This window comes from Lycium ferocissimum, chromosome 8 (assembly GCF_029784015.1).
Source record: "Lycium ferocissimum isolate CSIRO_LF1 chromosome 8, AGI_CSIRO_Lferr_CH_V1, whole genome shotgun sequence".
Taxonomy (NCBI): domain Eukaryota; kingdom Viridiplantae; phylum Streptophyta; class Magnoliopsida; order Solanales; family Solanaceae; genus Lycium; species Lycium ferocissimum.
In genome coordinates, this window is record NC_081349.1 from 35,681,489 (window position 1) to 35,696,309 (window position 14,821).

A 14,821-nucleotide genomic window follows, 5' to 3' on the forward strand; every position below is an offset into this window, starting at 1 on the left:
CTAGTAATTAAGGAGTATTTTAGCATAGGCGGTAGTATGTTTCTGAAAGGCGGTCGCTAGGTATTTTGGTTATCACACGTAGTGGGATTTAAGTTTGGAGATTAAAACCAACAACCCAAGCTCGCTTGAGTGAAAGGAATTAACTATCCGATGAATAAGGTATCCAATAAAGTATTGACAAGTAGTAATGGTCAAGAGTCCATGAAGAGGAATACGCCACAACAATGTTGTTTATTGGAGAGAGTTAATTGACATTTTGACCATAGATTTTCTGCAATCGGTTAACACAAACAGAGAGACTTAAACTGGAGATTTTAAGAATTTTAAGTTCTTGGTAGCGCTATAAAGAAAATGCAATAAAAAGAATTGAGCCTGTAGGATTGTGATGCAGAGTTGATCTTACATTTTACACTTAGCCTAATTAACTCTAAAGTCCGGTCGGATTAACCATTATTAATGGAACTTAGAGGATGCCTAATACCTTCCCTCTAGGTTAGTTGAACCCTTACCTAGATCTTTTTGGTTTCGTAGACTTTAAAACAAATCAATTTTAGATAATGACTTTAATCAACTATAGGTTTCCTAATTCACTATAAATAATTAGGTGGCGACTCTTAACTTTAATTAACCCCGGAATTACCCGGATGTTGTAAACTATTTTGACCCTGGTTAAAATAGGGTATGACATCATCTCGAGCTCCTTCCCAGTCTAGGAAAAGATCGAGGGTCATTATTCGAGAGACCTCGTCGGAAGATATCTCGGCCTGTGCTTTAAAAGCTGAGGTTGTTGGTCAATTATTGGACCATTCTGACGACGATGATCAGGAGTTGGGTGGGTATCGTCTTATTGACGAGCTCCTCAAGCATGATTTGACTGATTCTGTTGCAATCACTCCACCATTGGCGGAAAGCTCAAGTCGAATTCTGGCTGGGTCGAGTGGCATCTTGAGGTCGACGGACGAAGGGATCGTCGGGTCGAAAGTCGAGGCCTCCGATTACACTTCCACTCAAAATACTGAAAAACTGCCAGCCGCAGCCGCTGGATCGAAGGCAACTTCATCGGTATCAGGCTCTAAGGTACCTACTATTCCGTCTTTGTACGGTATTGGTTTCGTCCTTCTGATACAAGCTGTGGCCCTAACCATCAGACTAGACTTTGTACGAGATATTGGGGGAAACTTTACCGTTTCGCGAATGTGTTAGAATTTCATACGGGGGTAATCTAAGTTATAGAAAGAAAAAAATGGATACGGTATGGTATGTTAAATGTATTCGGAAGGAAACATGGGAGTTTGGAAATTTTAAATGGAGACGTAAGATGGAAGGTAAATAGATAATGATAGGGAAGCGGATAAGAGAAACGCAAAGGTAAGACGGAAATCAACCAATATTACGGCACGTTTAGTGTGAACGCTTGAATTTTCTGCGAGATCCTATACTGAAACTAGCTAGTGGAATCTAAACCGACAAATGAATAGAAGCTAAGACGGTATTCAAGGCAACGCTGAGAATTATTGGTAAAAATCTTGGATAATATGATATCAAGAGAAGGACGCTTGTAAAAAGGAAGGTTATGACCAGAAAATGATGGTGAATAATTCCAGAGGGTAATACAAAGATAGCAATATTACTCTGGATTAAAGGCCAAGATGTTGGATACAGAATTATTTGTTAGTAATAGTATGATGTATAAGTGACAACGGAGAAAAATCTCTTATGGTAGGAAATGAGGAAAAACGTTGGAGAACTGAGTAAAGGAAGGAAAAGAAACGCGACAAGATAGAATGAATGAACTTTGATACGAATGGAATATGTATGATACAATGAATCAGGAAAAGGAAAGACTATGTCTGAAATCGGATATGCCTTATACGAATTAGGCAAGGATCGTTATGCAATTTACAAATATATATGTGCTAAGCAAAGTAAACGAGTAAATACTCGATAGGAAGAGTAAGGGATTCAAGGATAACAATGTAATTACCATATTTTAGATGTGATGCAGAAAATGCAGAGATAGTTAGACTGAGTTACCAAAATAGAGTCGGTACTAAGGGCAAATAGAACTTGACCAAGGTCAAACCGAAGGTCCCTCCCGATATCGATTGTAAGGTAAAGGAGGTAGTAAGATTTCATAAAGTTCCACATCTATTATATTGAACAGAGGACTTAGTGTATGGTTAACCCCTGGAGATCTGTCCGAAAGGAATTAAGAATACAAGTAAGTCTTAAAATAGTATCTGCTCTTAAACTGACGGGCACGCTGGGCGTGTTATCCAGACACTAGAAGATAAGTTGCGAGCCCGTGTCATTGATTTCAGAGGCAGCGGGAATGAACACTCGCCAACACTAGACACTTATTGAGTCTACGGGTAATAATAACGGCCATGCTAGCATTCGGAAGACACCGCTTAAGGATATGTATGGTAAGAAATGTGTGTCATCAATTAGCCAATTTAATAATAACAGGGCTAGATGACTTGGCACATATATAATTCAACGAATAGTTGATAAAGGGAAACTCATTCGGGAATGGTCATTAGCAACTTAGAGCCGACAGAAATCATATACAGGTGATCGGTGTCGGCGCTTAGAACTCCGGATTGGTAACTGGGCGTTTTTGAAAATATCGCCCATGAGAGGTGTTATGAGAAAAACTTAGCCCGAAATGTGTTGGACCTTATCGGATCATTTGTGAAGTGGGCAAGATCGTCTATGAATTAGATCTGCCATCTGATGTAGGAGCGGTGCATCTAGTGTTCCGCATGCCTATGCCTCGCAAATACATTGTGACCCCTATAATATACCCCGTGAAGGGGCATTCGAGTAATAGAGGAGCTGTCCTACGAGAAACGGCCAATAGCGGTCCTAACTCGGGCAGAAAGGAAAAAGCGTGACAAAGATGTGGCTCCCATTAAGGTACTCGTTTTGGCGGAATAGTAGTAAGGAAAAGGTGGCTCAAGAAAAAAAAAACCAAAGACAAGTATACTTTGTCGGAAAAATATGAGAGAAGGAAATAAAGAAAAGCTGTAGTGAGGATTCAAAAATGTCACGAACTAACAAGTTGAGTAAATTTGAATCACGAGCACCCATGAAGGTGCTTGGACCGCGATGGGTAATAAGCGATAAAGACACATTGTGCATATACGTTGTTGGGTAAGTATTTGGAATGAAAGATTAAAGAGGGACCCTCCCGGAGTATTATAACACCCCATAAGATCAGTTGAACATTCGAGGACGAATGTTCTAAAGGGGGGGAGGATGTTATGTCCCGTATTTTGCACTTTCGGAAAATTTGAAACAATTGTGACAGGATAAGGACGAGGCTATATTTTGATCTTGTTTGGTATATAAGTTGTTCATGAGAAATATTGATGCGAAAAATGCCGAGGGAGGCTAAGGGAAAAATTGGAATTTGGAAAAAATTTTGTTTCATGAAATTACAAATGTTAGCCAACTACTTGGGCTCAAAAAAAAATAAGAAAAAGAGGCCCAATTTTTGGAAGGGTGGCCGGCCATACATGGCCCACGTCCATGGGTTTTATTAAATTTTTCCATGTGCTAAATTAGTTATAAAAGGATCATTATCCTTAGAACTTTCAAGAGAAATAAGAGAGGAGAAAAACAAGAGAACAAGAGCAAGACTAGGGAGGCCATTCGGCCAACCCATGAAAAAATTAGGCCCTGGAAATCTTGTCCAAAAAATTTATTTCTTCATGTATTTCTACTAATTCAAGGGTCTCTCGTGGCGAAATTGTTTTGGAAGATAAGTCGTTCGTTTCACCATTTCCGCATTCTAGCCAAGTGAAGAAAGTTGAAGGAAAAGGTAAGATTTCATCCCTTGTTATATGTTATGAAAGGTTTGTTTATGTTGTGGTGTGTAGAAATGGATAGAATTAATGAAAGTATGGAAGGTTGCATGATGAATGCATACATATGCATGTAGCCGTGTGCATGTGTTGTTGTGTAGACAAAGATGAGTTAATTTTATGTAGTATTCTAATTGTGGTTGTTGTGAACTTTATATTGGAAATGAAAGTTTAATGAATTTGCTTGAGGTTGGAAGTGTGGAGGGTGGCCGAATGGGGTATGAGTATGGAACAATTGAATAAATTTCTATGTAGTAATTTGATTGTTGTTGATGTGTGTTGTTGGGATAGGTTATGAATTTGGAGGCGAGAAATGCATTAAAGAATTGTTCTAGGAAAGTTGAGGAGTTTTCGGGTAAATTATGGATTTTGGTGGAATTTTTGTATATTTTGTAAAACGATATGAAATACTTCCGAATTGTATATGAATGGTCTTGAATTGGTAAAGGAATATGAAAATGTTGACATTAGTTTGAAAGTGTGAAGTTGAGGTAGAAGTTGTTTGGAATATTCTCGACTTGATTGTTGATGTCGTTGGCAAAAATTATTAGTATTGTCATTGATAATGTGGCCGAGTTCCATTCTCGGGTTTGTTGTTGTATTTTTGGCCAAGTTGAATTCTCGGGGATGGCGCATTTACAGGGGAAATGCTGCCTAAATTTCTGTAGACAATTGATACTTTAAGATTCAATTTCTAAAAGCTCTAATCAATGTTTGGTAAACATGACCATTTGTAGATCTTGGAGCGTTTGGAATTTGAATTTGGAGTAGCGTGAGGAGCGTAAAAGGTATGTAAGGCTCCACCCTCCCTTCTCTTGGCATGTCCTAGATGTAATAGGTTTGAATTCGGATCTCGGGGACGACTCTACTCTTTGGAATCTACGTCCAAATTTACCCCTTTTTCATTCAGTAGAATTGAATTAAACATTTTGTGAACAATTGGGAAAAATTATTTAAACATCCAGATTTTGCGCAAATTGAATCCGACTACCCTAAAACCCTTATAAATAACGTCATGAAGCCTAAAGTACGTAATATGTGTTCACCACCTCATTTGACCGAGGTGGGCCCACTATTCGTGAGTTTTTCTGTATTATTCCGCTTGACTTGTTTTTGAATAAAATTCAAAGGGAACTCTTGGCTACTTCCTCTAATTACTATATGACAGTTGTTTTAATTATTTTATTGAATGTCGTAATACGTTTGAAATATGAAAACGATTTCAGAAAGATTATTTAACATAAACCGTTCCGACATCCGAAAGGCATACGCTATGATTATCGCTCAATTTCTTTTATATGATTCGTCATTTGAATTATGCCATCGAATTTCTGTAAATGTTTTATATTTTGATATGCACGAATAATCCCAGAAGTTTTAATTTGATATGATTTCCCGCGGCATTCGAAAGGTACGTGCTATGACTATCGTCTGATTTCTTTCCTAAATGATTTCGGATTATACCCGTCGAGTCTTGTAAATATTTTATGATGCATAAGTTTCTCACTACTCCACTCGTGGACGCCTCAATGCTTCCTTCACGAGCCCGGGCCAGGATATGTTATCAAGCGTTTTTCACTGCATTGTTCGCCGTGCCTCGATGTGAGGGGGCAGGTATACATGTACATGGGTTGTGGAGTATGCTGTGCCATGTACACATTATGATATGATATGATATGATATGGCCATCTGATGTGTGCACACTCTGATATGATACGATATGGTACGGAGATATTCCCTACTCTGGAGTATGATGTGTTGTGGCGCCAGTGTCGGGGGCGACCACGTTCTGTTCACCGAGTCCCATGACGGGGCCGGCTATGGCATATTTTCTGTTATGCATCGTCTATGTTTAGGAGTAAGCATTTCTGATACTCCGGCTATTGCATTTATGTTACGTATCCTTTTTAGTTATGATTACGTTTATTGGTTTTTATGTTTTACATACTCGGTACATATTTCGTACCGACCCCACTTCGGGGGCTGCGTTTCATGCGCGCGGTACACCCAGATGAGTACAAAGCTATTATAGAAGATGTTCCGGCGGCGTTGGCAAGCTCCATTTGCTCCGGAGTCTTTGCCGAGTCAAAGTGTGTGTGCTATGTGTTACCGTTATCCGTTAGAGACTTTGCGAGACGAGAGTTGTGGGTTTTGAATGTCGATTGTGAGCGCTCCATCAGCGACGTGTCATTCTGTATTTTGCAGTAGATTCCATATGATTACAGATTCTGTCGATTTGTAAACTACAAAGGATATTTCCAAAATAATTGTTGTACTTGTCATTTTTGTCTGATTCAGAGTTCGAAAGTTTATGTATGTAATAAGAGTCAGTGGGTTCGCTCGGCTCCGAATGTGGAGTCGGGTGCCCATCACACCCTAGTAAGATTGGAGTGTGACAATATTCCTGCCGATGATGAAAAAACCAATGGCAAGGTGACAGAGCAAAGGGCAACCGATTATGAGGGTTATGAAATACCCGCTCCGGGTATGTTGGGTTTCGAGCATTTGCCCATCCCCGTAGCCAACAGTTTCGGGGTTAATTCCGGTCCCAGGTTGGAGAAATTATTTCTTGCCCCTAATATCGACCCGAATCGGAAGAGGCTAATCACTTTTAACGTGTCGGCCGATATGAACATGTTATCAGGTCCTGTTGGGGTGTCCAGCTATCGGTACCCTCTGGTGTCCCAAGAGGACCGTAAGAAAATAGTCGAAGTCAGCAAATCATACCTTTTCAACGAGGCTCAGCAGGCATTAAACCGGGTAAGTCTCGTCCATATGTTCTTTTTGCTTAGCTTTTAATTTCATGCCTCGTTTTAATAACCATTCCCTTTTCCCTTATAGGCCTCGGTGCTTCACCATGCAAGCTTCCACCGGCTTAGGCAGGAAGTGGGCCGACTCAAGGAGGAACTCAAAAGTAAGAGTCACGAGGTGGATGAGCTCATGAATCTATATGAGCAGAAGTTGCGATTTATCTCGTCTCTCCCTGATCTTTCTATCCTTAAATCGGATTTAGCAGCGGCTCGAAACGAAGCTGCCGAGGCCAAACGGGAACGTGATCAGTTGGCAGAGAAGGTAAAGGCTTTCGAAGTTTACAATAAATCTTTAAAAGCCAATGCTAATGCCCTTGCTTCTCAGGCTCAAGCCGAGTGTATAGAAATTGTGTAGTTGTGATTTGTGACCAGCATACTATGGTTGACTTACATGAGTTAAAAATGGTGGATTTGATGTTATTATGGGCATGGATTGGTTGGCTTCTTGCTATGCCAATGTTGATTGTAGAATGAAAATGGTTCATTTTCAATTTTCGAGAGAATCAGTTTTAGTATGGAAAGGAAATACTGCATCACCAAAAGGTAGGTTTATTTCCTATCTTAAGGCAAGGAAAATGATCACAAAAGGTTGCATTTATCATTTAGTTCGGGTTCAAGATGTAGAAGCTAAACCGCCGACTCTCCAGTCAGTTCTCATAGTAAATGAGTTTTCGGATGTATTTCCGGAAGAACTTCCAGGCCTCTCTCCCGAGTGGGAGATTGATTTTACTATTAATATATTGCCAGACACCAAGCCTATATCTATTCCACCTTATAGAATGGCCCCCGCAGAATTGAAAGAGTTAAAGGAGCAATTGAAAGACTTGCTTGAGAAAGGCTTTATTAGGCCTAGTTCATCCCCATGGGGAGCACTCGTATTGTTTGTCCGAAAGAAAGATGGCTCCTTGCGAATGTGCATTGACTATCGGCAATTGAATAAGGTGACGGTTAAGAATAAATATCCTCTTCCGAGGATTGATGATTTATTTGACCAATTACAAGGCGCCAAATGATTTTCAAAGATAGATTTGAGATCTGGGTATCATCAAGTGAGAGTTAGGAGAAAGATATCCCTAAACGACCTTGAACAAGATATGGCCATTTTGAGTTAGGGTAATGTCATTTGGGCTAACTAATGCACCGACAGTATTTATGGATTTGATGAACGATGTGTTCAGGCCCTTCCTAGATTTATTTGTGATTGTATTCATCGACGATATCTTGATGTACTCCAGATCCGAGGCAGAACATGCGGATCATTTGCGTACTGTCCTTAGAGTTCTTCAAACTCGAAAGTTGTTTGCAAAATTTTCTAAGTGTGAGTTTTGGTTGAACTCAGTGACATTTTTGGGGCACATTGTTTCGGTCGATGGTATTCGGGTAGATAGCCAAAAGATTGGCCGTGAAGACTTGGCCAAGGCCCACAACTCCTACGGAGGTTCGTAGCTTTTACGGGCTTCAGCGAGGTTATTACGGGGAGATTTGTTGAAGGTTTTTTCTTCTATTTATGCACCACTCACAAAGCTGACCCAGAAATCAACAAAATTTCAATGGACGGATGCTTGTGAACGTAGTTTCCAAGAGCTAAAAGATAAGATTGACACCATCAGTCCGACACTTCCCAGAGGGGATTGGAAGGTTATGTTGTTTATTGCGATGCTTCGGGTATTAGGGCTAGGCTGTGTGTTGATGCAACATGGTAAGGTGATTGCGTATGCTTCAAGGCAATTACGAAAACATGAGAAAATTATCCAACCCATGACTTTGAATTGGCTGTAGTGATTCATGCATTAAAGATGTGGAGGCATTACTTGTATTGTGTTCATGTGTATATTTACACGGATCATAAGAGCCTTCAGTATATCTTCAAGCAAAAAGAGTTGAATTTACGGCAACGGCGATGGTTGGAATTGTTGAAAGACTATGATGTTGACATCTTGTATTATCCCGGGAAAGCAAATGTAGTGGTTAATGCTCTTAGCCGTAGATCTATGGGAAGTTTATATGATGTTCAGCAAGAGAAAAGAGAGATGGCTCGTGAGCTCTAGCAGTTAGCTAGCCTAGAAGTTCGAGTAGTGGACTCAGGTAGCTGGGGAACTACCATTCAGAATTCAACAGTCTCGTCGCTAGTAGTGGAAGTGAAAGAGCGACAATACGAAGATCCCATGCTAATTCATTACAGAGATACACTCCCTCAGAAGGAGAAGTCATCATTTGAGATTGCAAGAGACGGAGTTCTCCGATGCCGAGGCAGATTATGTGTTCCTGATGTGGCAGGGTTACGCCACCAGATATTGAGGGAAGCCCATTGTTCCCGCTATTCTGTCCACGCCGGAGCAACGAAAATGTACCGTGATCTTAAATCTATATATTGGTGAAATAGGATGAAGAAAGATATAGCGGAATTTGTAGCTCAATGTCCCAACTGTCAACAAGTGAAAATCAAGCACCAAAAGCCGGGCGGATTGTTGCAAGCTATAGAAATTCCAACTTGGAAGTGGGAAGTAATTAACATGGACTTCATTACAGGCTTACCCCGTTCTGGACGTAAGTATGATTCTATATGGGTGATTGTGGATAAACTCACGAAATCAGCTCATTTCTTACCAGTCAGAACTATATATGTGGCAGAAGATTATGCAAAGCTTTATGTTAAAAAGATAGCGTGGCTTCATGGTGTTCCGGTATCTATTATCTCCGATAGAAGGACTCAGTTTACAGCTAATTTTTGAAAGTCCTTCCAAGAGGATTCGTGGACTCATGTGAGCCTTAGCACTGCATTTTATTCGCAGACTGACGGACAAGCTAAACGTACCATTCAGACTCTTGAGGATATGTTACGGACATGTATGTTGGATTTCGGAGAAAATTGGGATGATCACTTACCCCTTATTGAATTTGCTTATAATAATAGTTATCATTCTAGCATCCAAATGGCACCGTATGAGGCTTTATATGGGCGAAAGTGTAGATCCCCAATTGGGTGGTTTGAAGTAGGAGAGACTAAAGTGATAGGGCCAGACTTGGTCCAGCAGGCCATAGAAAAAGTTAAGCTCATACAAGATCGGCTATGCATGACCCAAAGTCGTCAAAAGTCCTATGCGGATAATCGTCGCGAGGGACTTAGAGTTCCAAGTGAAAGATTGGGTATTCTTAAAAGTATCGCCAGTGAAGGGCATTATGAGATTTGGCAAAAAGGGAAAGCTTAGTCCCCGATATATTGGGCCTTATGAGATTGTGCGCAAAGTAAGAAAAGTGGCTTATGAATTAGATCTACCTCCTGATTTGGAGTCAGTTCACCCAGTTTTCCATGTCTCGATGCTTCAGTAAATGTGTCGGAGATCCTACTAGGATCGTGCCGGTAAATGATGTTCAGAGAAGTGACGAAAAAGTTGACTTATGAAGAGGTACCCATTGCCATATTAGATAGGCAAGTACGGAGGCTTAGAAACAAAGAAGTGGTCTCAGTCAAGGTTTTGTGGAGAAATAATAACTGAGAGGAAATGACATAGGAAGCGGAAGAAAATATGAAATCCAAGTACCCACACTTATTTCAGCCCCCGGAAGAGATCCAAGATGAGACATTAAGATCATGAGGTATGTATGTTGTCCCTTTTATGCATTTGGGTCGTGTGTGGCCAAACTCTATTGCTATTATGTTTTGGCCCAGGGAGGCATTGTTATTATGGGTGTTGTGACGGGATGGTAGTGCCGTATTACAGGGGAAACTCTAGCGAAATTTTTATAGAATCCCCGAGATCTTAACATTCGAGGACGAATGTTCTTAAGGGGGGAAGAATGTTACACCTCGAAAAATTCCCCGTTGATGCACAGTGAATAGACTAACGAAGGACACGAAGTATTCGATATTTCAATAAGTAAGACATAGCATTTGATGACCCTAATTGAGATTTCAAAGACATTCGAGGTAAGAAAAGAAAGTCTGCCAAGGAAGGCAAGGTATACATTAAGTATCGGAAAAGATTTACGAGTAACAAGTTAATGATGATTTAATAGTGTCTTGGAAAAGAGTTATAATGTCCCTTAGATTGTTAATGAGTTGTTAAACAAGTATCAATTTCTCTCCTTGCTATTGCCCACCCCTTTCATGAATGATAACCTCCTCTTTATATAGTAGAGGAGTTTCAACCTTAGTACAATTCTAAATAAAGCAAGTAAATCAGGTGATAGCCGTATTGCCGAGATCAACGCTGAAATATCCGGTTGAGGACGGATATTTCGGTCTCCCGTTGATGGCAGTCAATTGCCCTTCCTTCATCGCCTCATCCCGGCCCGAACTCGAAGCCTCGTTCCCTGTGAGACGGTCGTACCGTGACCGAGCATGACCATAATAACGGGAAACCGAGCGTGCCTGTATCCTCGGTTTTACCCGTGTACAAGTAGATTATAAACAATCTAACAATGATGATTCCACACTGCTTTGGAACTATAAATATATAAGGGGAAAAATAATATTACTATATTTACTCTTTACTACTGAAAAATGCTTACTATTATCCTTCGTTATACTATCAGTCGCGGTGACAGTGATATATGATTATGATAAAGATATTGGTAATTTGGAAGGTGACGGTAGAAAAAAAATTGTTGTGTGGTGAATGATGGCATGTGGTTAAAGCAAATTTAAGCCATGTTTATAGTGTTCACACATGAACTAACAGTCTAATGGAGGATCATATTCAACTTTTTTATAATAAAAGAGTAAATATGATTCTTTATGTACTCGAAATGTTCAATCCACAGCTTTGGTCGCACTCAAGATAATATTTTATTGTTAGCGTGCTTAAAGTACATTGATACCTCTGTAAAAGACAAAGAATTAATTGTGAACGTTGAATTAATAATCTATATATATGATCAAGACCCCGACATCCCCGAACCACTCTCTCATTAAAAGATAAAGAATCTGCTAATCCACTTTATAATACTCCCTCCGTTCCATAATAAGTGGTGTTTTATGCTTTTTATTTTGTTTCAAAATAAGCGGTGTTTTAGGATTTCAAAAAGAAATTGATCTTGTTCTTGTAAACTTATCCTTATTTATAATTAAAAATCATTAAGTAACTTTTCTTTTTTCTAGACATTAATTAGGGGCATGTTCCCTCTAATTTTCTAGGAGTGGAAATAAGGGCGTGCATAAGCTAAAAACACCACTTATTATGGAATGAAGGGAGTAGGAACTTTTATGTTACTCTGGGACAAGAGGGAATATTTTCGTACTCCATTTTATTATCACATACCTCATGTGGCCCAATTTATGTGATACTTTTCGGTTCTCAAGATTCAAACTACATAAACTGTGACGAACATTTTAAGATGTATTTTTTCACCAACTTGATATGAGAAAAGTTGTAACTTATAGTAGTTTTCATGTAGTTTTTAAATATATAAATTTTAATTTTGAAATATTGAATTAATCTAATTCAATTTAGCTTCGAATATTAGTCAAATTGACTCTCAATAAGCGAAACGTGATGTAAAAGTGAACAGAAGGAGTAATAAGAAAATTAATTTGACTAATCTACCCTTATTAATTCTTTAATATCTGATCACATGAATCTATTTTCAATAAATAAGTGCAACTATGATTTGTTTGCCCCTTTAATAACAGAAGGAAGTATAAAAATGGAGTTCGAAATTTAACATAGTTCATTTTAAAGTTAACAAAACTTACTCCTTTTTTACTTTGATCGGACATATGATCGATATCTTTTTGTTGATTTTATAAAATTATTTATTCCGAACGTTTCCTTTAGGTGCAAAATTCATATTTTATAAAAGCAATTCATTTTGATCCGTTCAAATTCAGTCCAACCCGCCCATTTAAAATCCCTATATACACATGAGTACAAGTCAACTAGGACCAAAGATGAAAGTTTTCCTTTTTCACCCATATTTTGAAGTTTGGCCGCCTCCCTTTCTCATCATTTTTCAATATGAATATAAAATCTGGGATGAGAGATTATAATATGCACAACTTTTTTTTTTTTGGGGCCTTATTACTGATGGTTGCTTCTCCACTAAGTCAGGCTGACTAACCTCACCAACTCTAATTACAAATGGATTTGCAAATTAAATAGTTTAGTCTTTTCATTTCAATTTATGTGACGTATTTTTATTGAATACAAGAAATAAAATATTTGGATCTTTAAAGCATTACCATAAGATATCTATAGCTATAAAAATACACCATGAAGGGTAAAATAAGAGGACTTAAAGTTAAATTTTTTCCAAATATAAAAGGTAGTATATTTTTTTTTTAATGAATTAATAAGGAAATAGTTTGCCACGTATTCAAAACCAATTACTTAGATTTCATTGCTTCTCCGATGATCCGGAAGCTGAAAGCAATTTGCTATTTGATGATTTTGCAAAATATATAGTCCACAATGAAAGTCACCAAAACAACTGCAACTTTTATAAGTGCAATAACAAAAAAGCTATATAACCTACATAACACGTCCAAAAGAATGTAAGTGATAATTTTGCTAAAATTATAGCCCGCTATCTTTGCTTTAAAGTCCATCTCTTTGCATCCAAAAGATTAGTTACTTGTTATGGTACAACAAAATTACGAAGGAAAGTACGTATATATAAGTCTGCGAAATACGCTAAATTAACCCCCGGCGTCGATCACGGAGCCTGGTTCTCACATCAGTCCCACAAACATAACAATTACCGCATAATTAAGAACTTGAATACCAAAAAGAGAAGCAGTACCTTGATTGTGGACAAAGTCCTGACCTGTAATTTCTGAAATGGATCCAGTTCTTCGCAACTAAAAGCAGTTAATTATGCAAGAATACTGCATCACACGCTGTTTACCCTGGAGTAGTAACAGAGAAGTCCATTGGTGGAAATAGCAGTTTGTTATACTAAATTGTTGTTCCTACTGGTATTGGCAACTGACAAGAGCTAATTACACAAATGCTAGACTCAATAGACTATTAGACTCAAATAGATAAGTGCTTTAACAAAATAGAAGAACCTTGAGAAACCTGTTAGCTAGAGACTAGTTCCACCCATATGGTATGATTTTCAAGCTGAACATCTTTTCCTTAATCCTTCTGCTATCGAAAGCCTATCAAGGATGGTCATGCAGTAGATATTCTTGGTTCTGGTTTAGATAAAATTCTTCTCATTTAATATATGCAAAGGCTATGGAAACAAAAAGAATCTTATCCTCGCTCAGCCTAGTCATCTTTCCGATCCTCTAAATTTCTCCTCCCTTGCGCGGCCAAGTTGCACCTATGTCTCATCATCATTGAATCCCAGAAAATAAAAGCCATCTAGAATTTGTTTAAATGATATTTTGGAAGCATCATTTAAACAAATGGTGGGGGTTAGGTCTGCGTACACTCTACCCTCCCCATACCCCACATGGTGGGATTATACTGGGTTTGTTGTTGTTGTTGTTGATATTTTGGAAGCATCGGTTATGCTAATGTACCTCTGATGTAATAATCTTACATGAACAATGACCATTGTTCTGCTTGTAAGAAATGGGTGGATGTCAGGACTCATAAACTCAATGTGTACTATCATTCATAACGCATCAAGACTTATAATTTATTTAGGTGGGAGCTTAATTCACTATGAGGATATTCATGAAATGTTAAGGAGAAACTGGTGTCGAGATCAACATATATGGCCCACTTAAGTACCAAAGTTGCAAACATATAGATCGACAAGAGAATTAAGGCACTGAGTAATAGAATAATCAGGACTGTCGTGCGTAAACCCCAAGCATGTATATTTGCCATTTACCAAATGCCTGTCCACACAGTATCCCAAAGCAATCCCCATGCCCAACTAGAGAGATGTTATAACAAGTACTCATATAAGAAACTAATAGTACAGAAATAAGTTGTGCATTAACAGCAAAAGAAAAAGGGTATGAACAATGAAGTCAAAAAAGAGAGTACCGATGACATTTTGAGCAGCAGCAGAAATAACAGAGAGTTCAATAGCACCAAGATGACAACAGAAAGCAACAGTGATGGATTCCATACTGGCAAAAGATGTTGAAAACAATTGGCCTCCAATCTCCCACACCTTGATAGTCCACGATCATATCAGGCTTTTAATGGGTCACAGTCATATCGGGGGAGTGAAAGGGGG